An 11,952-nucleotide genomic window follows, 5' to 3' on the forward strand; every position below is an offset into this window, starting at 1 on the left:
CAAGCCTTGGGCTTCCTCCTCTTTCCTTTCTCCCTTCAATTTTTCTTTCATGTTGATGCAAGGTTCAATCACTTGCATCAATTTGCATTCCTCCACTCTCATTCTTTCTTCCCCATCTTTGTGCTTGGGAGCTTTGTGGATTGAGAAGGTAACACTCTCATCATTCACTCTCAATGTGAGCTTGCCCTTTGCAACATCAATTAGGGCCCTCCCCGTCGCCAAGAATGGACGTCCAAGGATCAAAGGTACATCCTTGTCCTCAACCATATCCAACACCACAAAATCCACCGAAAAAATGAATTTGTCAACCCTCACCAAGACATCCTCCACTATCCCTTTTGGATATGAAACGGAACGGTCCGCCATTTGCAAAGCAATCGTGGTTGGCTTAATGGTTCCTATTTCAAGCTTGTTGAAGATGGAGAGAGGCATCAAATTTATGCTTGCTCCCAAATCACACAAGGCCTTTCCAAAACGACCATTTCCAACATCACATGGGATAGTAAAGCTCCCGGGATCCTTGATCTTGATGGGTAGCTTCTTTTGAAGAATGGCACAACATTCTTCGGTGAGGTTGACCGTCTCAAATTCTTCTAATTTCTTCTTCTTGGATAGAACTTCCTTGAGAAATTTTGCATACTTGGGCATTTGTTGCAAAGCTTCAACAAGGGGGATGTTGATGTGTACCTTCCGAAAGATCTCAAGGAATTTAGAGAACTCACTCTCCACATTTTTCTTTTGAAGTCTTTGAGGGAATGGAATTGGTGGGCAATAAGGTGGTGGTGCCTTGTACACATCTTTATCCTTCTCCTTATCGCCTTGCATTTTTGAGGAAATGTTCTCATCATTGTTCTTGACTTCCGGAGGTATCTTGGACTCTTCAAGTATCTTCCCACTTCTTATAGTGATAGCCTTGCAATGTTCTTTTGGATTCACAACGGTGTTACTCGGAAATTGCCCCTTTTGATGTTGGTTGCTTAAGGATTCAGCAATTTGTCCCACTTTCATCTCAAGCATTTTCAATTGGGTTGCTTGAGCCTCTAACCTTTCGTCGGTTCTTGTCATGTGGGCTTGAGTGGCCGTCATGAATTTCATTAAGATCTCTTCAAGGTTGAGCTTCTTCTCTTCCTTGATCATGCCATCACTCACCGCAAATCCGGGCGGTTGTTGCAAGAAGTTATTGGGATTACCATAGGCAAGATTTGGGTGGCGATTTGTTTGAAATCCTTGATTGTATTGCCCTTGCCCTTGGCCTTGATAACCACCTTGATGTGAAGGCCGGAAATTCCCTTGGCCTCGGTTGTTGTTGTTGTTGATGTAGTTCACATCCTCGAAGCTAGTTTGTTCTTCAACCACGGGCTCTACCCTTGATATTGACATAGCATCAATCTTGTTATTCATGGCGGTCAATTGAGCTGTCAAAAGAGCTATCGGATCCGAGCTTGTTGTAGCCGCCACCTTCTTCAAAATAGTCCTCTCCCCCGGAAATTGGTAGCTATTGGCGGCCAAGTTCTCTATGATGTGGGTGGCCTCCTCGTGGCTCTTCTCCAACAATGCTCCATTGGCCGATGCATTCATGTCTCTTTGCATCTCACCACTACACCCGGTATAGAATGAGCAAATAATGGTGTTTTGATCCAAACCATGGTTGGGACACTTCCTTATCATCTCTTTGAATCTCTCCCAAGCTTCATAGAAGGTCTCTCCATCGAATTGATGAAATTGGACAATGTCCTTCTTCATCTTCATTGTCTTACTTGGAGGGAAGAACTTGATAAGGAACCTTTGAGCCATTTTCTCCCATGTAGTGATGGAACCAATCTCTAAAGATTGATACCATGTCTTGGCCATGCCCCTTAGTGAGAAGGGAAAGAGTCGGAGTCGAATGGCATCCTCCGGAACTCCATTTATCTTGATAGTATCGCATATCTCCAAGAAATTGCCGAGATGTCCATTCGGGTCATCTTGAGAAAGACCGGCGAATTAATTTTGTTGCACCATGTTGATGAGGGCCGGCTTGAGCTCAAAATTATTGGCATTGATTCTCGGGGCATGCACTCCCACTTGTTGGACCACGGGTTGGAACATATTGCTAATAGGTGGTGGTGGTGGTGCATTCCTTTGAGCCTCTTGCTCATTGATTTGCCCTTGCATGTCCTCCAATTGCCTTTGGAGTTGACGGATTAAATCGAAATTTTCCGCCATAGCTTCCTCCAACTCTCTATCTCTTCTTGTTCTTGCTTTGTTGTGTCGGCAAAAAGCTTCAACCTCAAGGTCTATAGGTATAAGAGGTGCACCTTTAGACCTTGTATTCATACACTACCTATCAACCAACAAGAACAAAGAGTCAAATCACAATCTTAAAATAGAAAACAAAAATTAAAGCAAGTAAAATGTCTAAAGTAGTTAAGCACAATGAAGCAAAATATCACAAGCAAAGAAACTAAACTAATCCCCGGCAACGGCGCCAAAAACTTGTTCGCTAATATTTTCACCACGCCGCAAGTATACGGTGTAGTTGCAATATAGGGAAGCAAGGTCGTATTCCACAAGGATTAGTAGTCAAATTCTAGTGATTACCTTAAGTCATTATGCTAGAGCTATTTAGACTAAACAAGGAGGTGAGTGGTTTGATTAACTAACAAATTCAAAGACAAAATAAGAACACTCAAACAAAGTGGATTAATTAAGTGATGAAGGTGGTTTAGGGATTAGGCATCGATGGATTAGCAATGGACTTCAAATTAGCTCAATATTAGTCTTGATATTCCTATTTATCTAGAGTGATCTCCCCACTAGTTCTAGCCCCCTCCCGGACGACTAAAACGGTAGATTACGGGTCATAGTTGCCGTCCCCGGTCAACTTCTAACCTATAACTCCCAAAAGCACAAAGGATCGGTAAACTCTCACCCAACTCTCAACCTCCCGGTTTATTGAGTCAATATGTTTCAAGCTCCTAATCTATTATGATTATCCTCTCCCAATTCAAATCACAAATTAGAAATGCATAGAAAGTGACCAACAATCCATACAAGAATTAAAGCTAGGGCTTGAAAAGATAATAACAAGGAAATAATCAAGACATATATTAAGCATAATAATCAATCCATCACATAATCAACTAGCCTAATCCCCAAACCAATGGGGGATTTTATCCAAACATGTTCACAAACAACAAACCTAAATCAAAGAAATACATAAATGAAAGAGAGAGTAAGAAGTGACAAATCCTATTAATGAGCTTTCTCCAATCTTTTCTCCTCTTCAATGCATTCAATCTTGGTAAAAAGATGTGGTAATGGAGGCTAGGGTTTGGTGTGGAGGAATTGGGGAAGATGGAAATGGGTGAGTATGAGGTTGGGGATGATGAATAGTGTGAGGAAAAGGGGGAGAAAGGGGTTTAAGGGCTGAAAAACGCGACTCCGCTCTTTTCCCGCGGTCATGGCCCGCGCCCGTGGTGCTCAAACGTGGGCAAAACTCAGGGAACCCGCGGTCCCGCCCCGCGGCCGCGGGTGGTGACCGCGGTACACCCCTGGAATTGGGAACAGCTGACCCGCGGTCCCACCCCGCGGCCGCGGGTGGTGACCGCGGGGTACTGGGCGTATTGCGCAGTCCGCTCGTTTTGCTCCGTTCTCCCTCGTCCGGACTCGGATTTGGTCGCCGTTTGCGCTCACGGATTCCTCTCGAGACGTACTTCAATCTCATATCTTCAAAATCCTCCAATTAATCATTGAGGTTTCCTGAAATTGCTCCAAAACTACACCAAGATATCAAATCTTTATAAAACTAAATATTCGGGCACAAACAAGCATTCACAAGCAAAACATGAAGGGAAATGACAACAAAACATGTGGAATTGAGGTACGAAAACCATGTTTGTCATGCGTGCACTACCGCCGCTAGTTCAAGATCATGGGTCGGATAATTCAATTCGTGTGGCCTAAGTTGCCGCGATGCATATGCAATCACTTTGCCTTCCTGCATCAAAACGCATCCTAGTCCGTTCTTTGATGCATCCGTGTAGACCACATACTCCTTGTCTGGTTCCGGAATTGTTAGCACTGGCGCTGTAGTTAGCTTTTCCTTGAGCAGCTGAAAACTTTCTTCACACTCGTTAGTCCATGTGTATTTAATTCCCTTTCGGAGCAATTGCATCATCGGCCTTGCTATCTTGGAAAATCCCTCAATGAATCTTCGATAGTAGCCAGCCAATCCCAAGAAACTTCTGATCTCGTTTGGGGTAGTTGGCGACTTCCATCCTTGTACTGCTTCCACTTTGGCGGGGTCCACCTTAATACCTTCTGAAGATACAATATGTCCCAGAAATGTAACTTCTTTGAGCCAAAACTCACATTTGTTGAATTTGGCATAAAGGCGTTCATCCCTAAGAGTTTGCAAAACAGTTCTCAGATGTTCCCTGTGTTCTTCTTCATTCTTGGAGTAAATGAGGATATCATCAATAAACACCAAGACGAATTTATCCAAATAAGGATGAAATACTCTGTTCATGAGGTCCATGAACACAGCTGGTGCATTTGTTAGTCCGAACGGTACAACTACGAACTCGTAGTGACCATATCTTGTTCGGAAAGCCGTTTTGGGTATATCTTCATGTCTAACCTTTAACTGATGATACCCAGACTTCAAATCGATTTTGGAGAAAACACTCGCGCCCTTGAGTTGGTCGAATAAATCATCAATTCTGGGCAATGGATACTTGTTCTTAAGCGTTAGCTTGTTCAGCTCTCGATAATCGATGCACAATCTCAAGGTTCCATCTTTCTTCTTGACAAACAGCACCGGCGCTCCCCATGGGGACACACTAGGCCTGATGAAGCTTAGGTCCAGCAACTCTTGTAACTGGATTTTCAACTCTTCCAATTCCTTCGGGCCCATTCTGTACGGTGCTTTTGATACCGGCGTCGCTCCTGGCTCTAGATCGATGGTGAATTCTACTTGTCTGTCAGGTGGTAATCCTGGCAAATTTTCTGGGAAAACATCTTGAAAATCCCGCACGATCTCTACATCTTCCATTGTCTTTTCGGTCTCAATTCCCCCGTTCAGGTATACGAGGAAGGCTTGGCAGTCTTTCTTGTTCATCATCTTCCTTGCCTGTAAAGCTGAAATAGTCGGCACTCTGTTCCTCCTGCATATTCCGTGGAAACTCAAAGCGTCCCTTCCTGGAAAGTTGAAAGCGATTCTCCGCTCTTGGCACAATATCGTGGCATAGTTCTCCGCTAGCCAGTCCATCCCCAGGATTATATCAACGTCCTCCATCGATATGACGTGCAAGTTATTCGCTATGACCTTAAACGATCCTATGGTCAGTTCTAGGTTCAAGCAAGCATGTGTTACTACTGTCGTCCCTCCTATTGGTGAAGAAATTCTCAAGTCCTGATTAGTCTTTTCAGGTTGGAGCTTTAAAGTTTTTATGCATGCACTTGCAATAAAAGAATGCGAGGCACCTGTGTCAAACAGAAGTATAACAGGTGTGTCGAGTAATGTGCCCATACCTGCCAAATTCCCTTGGTTGTTTCCTTGCTTATTCTTGTGCAAGGCATAGGCTCTTGCCTGTGGAATTTGCGGTGGACATATCGCAGGTCGATGTTGTTGCTGTGGTGGTGGGTAGAGTAGTTGTTGGCCTTGAATAGCCCTGAGTGGTTGTACTTGGCTCGGCTGATTTGGCCCTCTCATTCCTCCTTGAGGTTTTCCTTGGCAGTCTCTGGCAAAATGGCCCTTCTGGCCACACTTAAAGCAGGTATTGCTGCCAGCCAAGTATATGCCGTGATGTGACTTGGAGCATTTGGGACACAAAGGTGCCCTGAGCTGGCCCTGATTGTTTACAGCTGATCCTGGATTGACTGGTCGTCCTTGCCATTGCCCTTGTGGCATCATGTTTCCTTGCCATGGCCTCTTGTTATCTTGGTTGTTGTAGTAACCCCTATTATTGTTGTTGTTGCCATCCCATTTTCTCTTCCCACGATCGTTGTTTCCCGAAGCTTGAGTCTGGGTTGGGCGGTCTTCAGGCATGGCTGCTTCAACATCCAGGGCTCTGCTAAGTGCCTCAGAGTGGGTGAGATTACCATGACCAGCAAGCGCCATCTTGATCTCATGCCTAAGGCCTGAACGAAACTTCTCGGCCATCTTTTCATCAGTGTCGATCAGATGAGGGGCATAGCGAGACATGTCGCAGAAAGCGCGATCGTATTCCGTCACGGACATCTTGTTTTGTTTCAGATTGAAAAACTCCGTCTCTTTCTTCTTTCTGTAGCTCTTGGGAATGTATTTATCATAGATCTCCGTCTTGAAGTCTTCCCAAGTCAGGTTTTCCAATTGTTCGAGGGTCATTGCCCTCTTCTTGGTTTCCCACCAAAAATCTGCCGACCCAGTTAGTTGGAATGCAACACAAGAGAGTCTCTCTTGGTCAGAACAGTAAAGAAAGTCGAAAATCCTTTCCATTGCTCTAATCCAGATTTCGGCATCAGTCGGGTTGCCAGTCCTGTTGAATGTTGGCGGGCTCTGTTTAAGAAAAAGTTCTTCAACCCTTCGTGGGGGTTCGTTTGCGGTTCCCACATTGTTTCTTGGGGCTCTTCTGGGAGGCATTCTGTGCTTCAAAGATAAAAGATCCTCAGTATATTCCTTACCTGATCACTAATTTATTAGCAACAAATTACCGCAACTAACACGGTGTAATTGTAGCACATATAACAAGTAACCGAGTATCGTATCCACAGGGACTATTACAACGAATCACTCTAAGTAATCCTAATTGAACTCTAGTAATATTCAGGCAAACAAAAGAAGGACGGTTTAATTAATTAAAACGCAAATAACTATAATTAAAATCACTTAGGAAATATCAAGTATAAAAGACAACTGATCCTATGGTAGTAAATTCATCAATTAAATCTACGTAATAAATCTATTAATCCTATGTACCAGTTTAATCCAGTTATGATGAGAGATCACTTAATTAATCAATTACTCTCGCCAGAGTAGCAACGATCGTAGATTAGTAAATTCTCTATCTCCGCTAGGTCTCAAGAAAATCTATTAACTCCCAAAAGTTCCTAAGAATAGCTCCCTATGATCCACCTATCTCCGCTAGGTCTCAAGGTTAAAATCATATCATACATTCCTGAATCCGCTAAACAGTTATCTCCGCTAGGTCTCAAACCGAATAGCTAAACATGCAAACTATTGATCAGATAATTCACAAGAAATTAAGCACCAGGAATTATGAATCATAAACTGGAAGGCACAAAGGTATTAACAAATAAATCACATAAATTCAATCAACTATTTACAAACCCTAAAATCAGCTAAAGGAAACTAGCCAGACATAGCAAAATAAAACTTAAACATAATTAAAAAGAACGCAATTGTAAAAAAACTGAATTAAATAAAAACCGAATTAAATAAAAACTGAAGTAGCGGCTTGAATCTTCAATCTTGATCCAAACCTTAAAAACTAGAAAGCAATAAAATTATAAAGCTAAAAACTAAAGTATGAATGCTAAGGTTTTCGGGTGTCTGCCGTCTGATGATCTGCCTTAGGTCAAAAGAGGACCTATTTATAAGCTTCAGATTTCCTTCAGATCACCATAGGAGTTGCCATGCAAAGTAGAATTCCAAAAGGAAATAGAATTCTAAAGGTAATAGAATCGTGTAAAACAAGGCAACTTTCCAGCTGGATGCACGCACTGAAAATGGACCACGCCAGAGAAATGAGTTTCGCCAGAGGAATGGTATCGCCAGCGGAATGGGTGATTTCTCTGAATATTGATTCCTCTGACTTTCACTTCTCTTACTGATTTCTCTGCTCTGTCGGATCCCTCTGACTTGGTTCCTCTGCTCTGACTTTTGAGCGCTGGACTCGACTCCTCTGGTCACCAGGGAAGCGACTCCTCTGGCCTAGACTCCTCTGACATTCGCGGATTTGGGCTTTGATTTCTCTGGTCTTCCAGAGCAATGATGATTTCGCTGCTCTACAGACCAAAACACCTAAAAATCGCGAAAATCATCCAAAATTGAATTCTTCCATCTCGAAAGCCTAAATCACCTGCAAAGCATAAAATACACCATAAACGCACCAATTTCCAGAAGATTAACTTAAGATATGCACAAACAAACCCCTTAAAAATCGTGTAAATTAAGCATAAATCAACTCCCCCACACTTAGCCTTTTGCTTGTCCTCAAGCAAAATCTATATGAATCCTAGGAAGAGATTGATTTCAACAACATTTATTTCCATCCCATCATTCACAAAGTCAATTCAAAACTTTACAATCAACATACATCTCTCGGTCATGCAAGTAACTCAAAGTTTAAGAAGCAACAAAAGAGTAATGCAAGTAATTCGATCAGACCCAATTCTCCGCTAGAAGTGAATTCCCTAATGTGACCGCCTTTATAATCAATATCACCATTTTTCACACTTTTTGTGCTTAGAATTTTTCGACAGTTGAGCCATAATTCATGAAATAAAACCATTTGGATATAATCCAAAGTCTTTTCACGTGGTTTCCCATGCTCATAGTTAGACTAGAGGAGCAGAGACTCAGAGCTATCACATTTCAGAACAGGCCAGATGTTTCAGAGCTGACAATTTTGAAATTGGCAATTCGTCCAACATTTTCATTTTTCATAGATAAGATATGATCGTAGGCAATCACAATGACAACACTCCTTCTAGCATCTACCGGACAAATCACGTTTTACTAACTTACAAAAGTGTTGCAACAAAACTCAAAATTCTTTGCACAAACAAGAAACATATATCAAAAGTAAAACAAGAATATCCTCCATTCATTCACAAACCCGAAATGCACATTGAAAACCATCTTCTCTTCCACAAATTCATAAAAATTAGCCAGATTCGAGACTAAAAACTAAGCATAGAAAAATCAATTTCGCCCAATTTTGAAAAATATAAGCACAAAACACCACTCCCCCACACTTAAAGTATGCCATGTCCTCAGGGCATAAAAGAAATATGAAAAGTGTAGAAAACTTCCCTGAATATCGGCATTGCAAAGCTGAATCTTCGTGAGAGGCGTTGAAGAGGTTTGTGGCCTTGGGTAGAGTAAATATGGCGGCACTGGGTAGGGCAGCGAAGTGAGTGACTTCGCTGGTCAGGACAGAGGAGAGGGTGGCTTCTCTGGACAGAGCAGCGAAGTGAGCGGCTTTGCTGAAACACGAAAACCTCCAGAAACCTGACAGAGAAACAAAAGCCCCAAACAAAACAAAGAAACAAAAAGAAACAAAACAAAACACAACGAAACTAAAAGGAAGGAAAACAAAACAAAGAAAAATAGTTGGGTTACCTCCCAACAAGTGCTTAATTTAACGTCTAGAGCTCGACGATACCTCAAAAACTCATGGAGGTCGGAAACAACATTCTAACCATCGGAAGGCTTTTCTACTCTTGGGTGCCCTCTCCACCAAAACACTTCTCTTGGCTCGGACATCCTCCACCAGCATTGCCCCCTTCTCATTCTTATTCCGAAAAATTCGGAATTTCACTTTCTTCTTCTTGGGGGTATGGGTTTTCAAAGACCCCCCATCATGCTCCAAAAATAAACACATCTCAAAAGTCAGAACTTCTTTTGGTTTTGGAGTTTTTTCCTTGGCTTCATACTTGGGCAGCTCATTTTTCGCAACCTCTTCATCCTCCGAATTTGCTAGAAAACTGTCAGCCAAATTAATCACTTCGTTCTGGGGAACTTCCTTTGGTGGAGGTTTCTTGAAGATCACCGTTTCCCCATAGGCTCCCAATATCATCGTCCCCATTTGCATATCTAGCTTTGCTCCACATGTGGCAAGGAAAGGTCTCCCTAACAGCAAAGGCATCTTTGGATCCTCCGGAATATCCAACACTACAAAGTCGACTGGGAAGAAAAAATCACTCACCTTCACAAGCACATCTTCCGCAACTCCTAGAGGTTTAGAGCAAGACTTATCAATCAGTTGAATTGTCTTGTCGGTTGGCTTCAAATCCCCCAGCTGCAACTTCCTATATACTTTAAGAGGCATGACATTTATGCTTGCTCCGGTGTCACACAGCACTTTCTCAAACAATGACTTCCCAATCTTCACAGGAATATTGAAACTGCCCGGATCTTCTCTCTTTGGAGGCAGCTGATACTCCTTCACTGCGAGCACCTCCTCAATTTCATTGAATGCACGCTTCTTTTCCATCACAGCCTTCACAATTTGCACCTCATTTGGCTTGTTTTTCAAGATCTCCACGGAAGGAATACTCACAGCCAACTTCTTAAATGTCTCCAAAAAATTGGAGCTTTGCTCATCTAATCTTGGTTTTGCCAGGTGATTCGGGAAAGGCGCCACAGGCTTGTACTCTGGCCTGGGAAATGTGGGATTAGGGATGGGCTCCTTAACTGCAGAAGAACTCGACACCTTAGAAATTGGTGGCGAATCGCATACAATCATCTCCAAATCATCCTCCTCAAAAATCTCGACACCTTTTTCCTTGCCATTCCGCTGCTCTGGAGGATTCCTCTGCTCTGAGTGATTTCGCTGTTCTGGAACCCGCTTCTCTGGAACCCTCTGCTCTGGATCCCGCTGCTCTTGATTCCTCTGCTCTGGATCCTCAACTAGATTATCAACCACCCGGATGGAATGACATTGCTGATTTTGCTGAGGCTGCTGATGTTGGCTCTTCGGATTGAACTGAGTGTTGCTAGGAAGTTGGCCTGGCTTGTTCTGCGCAGCTGCTTGGTTGGCCATCTGACCAACTTGAGTCTCCAACATCTGCACCTGCTTAGACAATGCTGAAAAATTTTGCTCCATGTTGGAAATTTTGGTCCCCATGTTTGCCGAGTTTGCCTCCATCCCGGTCACCTTCACCAACACTTGCTTCATCATCTCCTCTAGTGAATCCTTCTTCGGCTCATTGATGACTCCTCCACTAGACACAGAAAACCCAGGTGGAGGCTGCACAACATTGTTGGGATTTGAATAGGAAAAATTTGGATGATTCCTATTATTGGGATGATACGGTGGATTTCCACCCTGATGTCCCTGATAGTTTGGTTTATTGAATTGGTACTGCTGCTGGACAAAATTAGCATCTTCAAATTGTGTTACATCGGATAAAATCGGCTGCTGAGGAATTTTAGCTAGCATTGCTTTTCTCTCCAACTCATACTGCTTTTGAAGAGCTTCATATTTCTCTTTAAAATTATCTCTCTCCTCATTCACAGCTGCAATTCTTCTCGTGGAACTTCTGTCATTCGGCCATTGATAACTGTTGGAGGCCATCTCTTCTATCACTCGATAAGCCTCCTTTGTATTTCTATGTAGAAGACATCCACCTGCAGTAGCATCCACCATACTTTTTGTCAGACCAGTCAAACCATTATAAAAGTGAATGATTTGCTGATCCTCCGTGAAACCATGTTGTGGACAGTTCCTGAGCATCTCACGAAATCTTTCCCAGGCATCATGAATGGTCTCATCTCCTAGCTGGGAAAAGTGAGAAATCTCTGCAATGATTTTCTGAGCTTTAGAGGCAGGAAAGTATTTTGCTAGGAAAGCTCTACACAAATCCTCCCATCCAGTAATAGCACCTCTGTCCAGACTCTTGAACCACTCCTTCGCTCTGTCCCTAAGAGAGAATCCAAACATCTTCATTCTGATGGCATCAGGTGGCACTCCATTCTGCTTAATGGTGTCGCAGATATCTAGGAACTGGGTAATGTGAGCATGCGGATTTTCAGAAGCCGCTCCACTAAACTGCTCAGCTTGCACCATGTTTATCAATCTCGGCTTCAGCTCGAATGTGTTGGCCTGCACAGTTGGTCCCCATTTGCCTCCTTGAAATTGATCAACCCGAGGCTGATACATATGATTCAGTGGTGGCTCTGGTGGAGGACCCCGGTTGCGCTCTCTCTCTTCGTCTAGCTGCCTCTGAAGGTGTGTCACGGCT

General features: G+C 43.1%; 2 non-coding genes across 2 annotated transcripts; both read left to right on the plus strand.

Annotated features, from left to right (window-relative positions):
- Positions 1-1,639: 1,639 nt before the first annotated feature.
- On the plus strand, positions 1,640-1,746 carry LOC131019204 (small nucleolar RNA R71). The gene has a single exon (XR_009100126.1). It is a non-coding gene; the product is annotated as a small nucleolar RNA R71 (small nucleolar RNA).
- Positions 1,747-11,415: 9,669 nt separating this feature from the next.
- On the plus strand, positions 11,416-11,522 carry LOC131019262 (small nucleolar RNA R71). The gene has a single exon (XR_009100182.1). It is a non-coding gene; the product is annotated as a small nucleolar RNA R71 (small nucleolar RNA).
- The last annotated feature ends 430 nt before the right edge of the window (positions 11,523-11,952 follow it).

This window comes from Salvia miltiorrhiza, chromosome 3, assembly GCF_028751815.1.
Source record: "Salvia miltiorrhiza cultivar Shanhuang (shh) chromosome 3, IMPLAD_Smil_shh, whole genome shotgun sequence".
NCBI lineage: Eukaryota > Viridiplantae > Streptophyta > Magnoliopsida > Lamiales > Lamiaceae > Salvia > Salvia miltiorrhiza.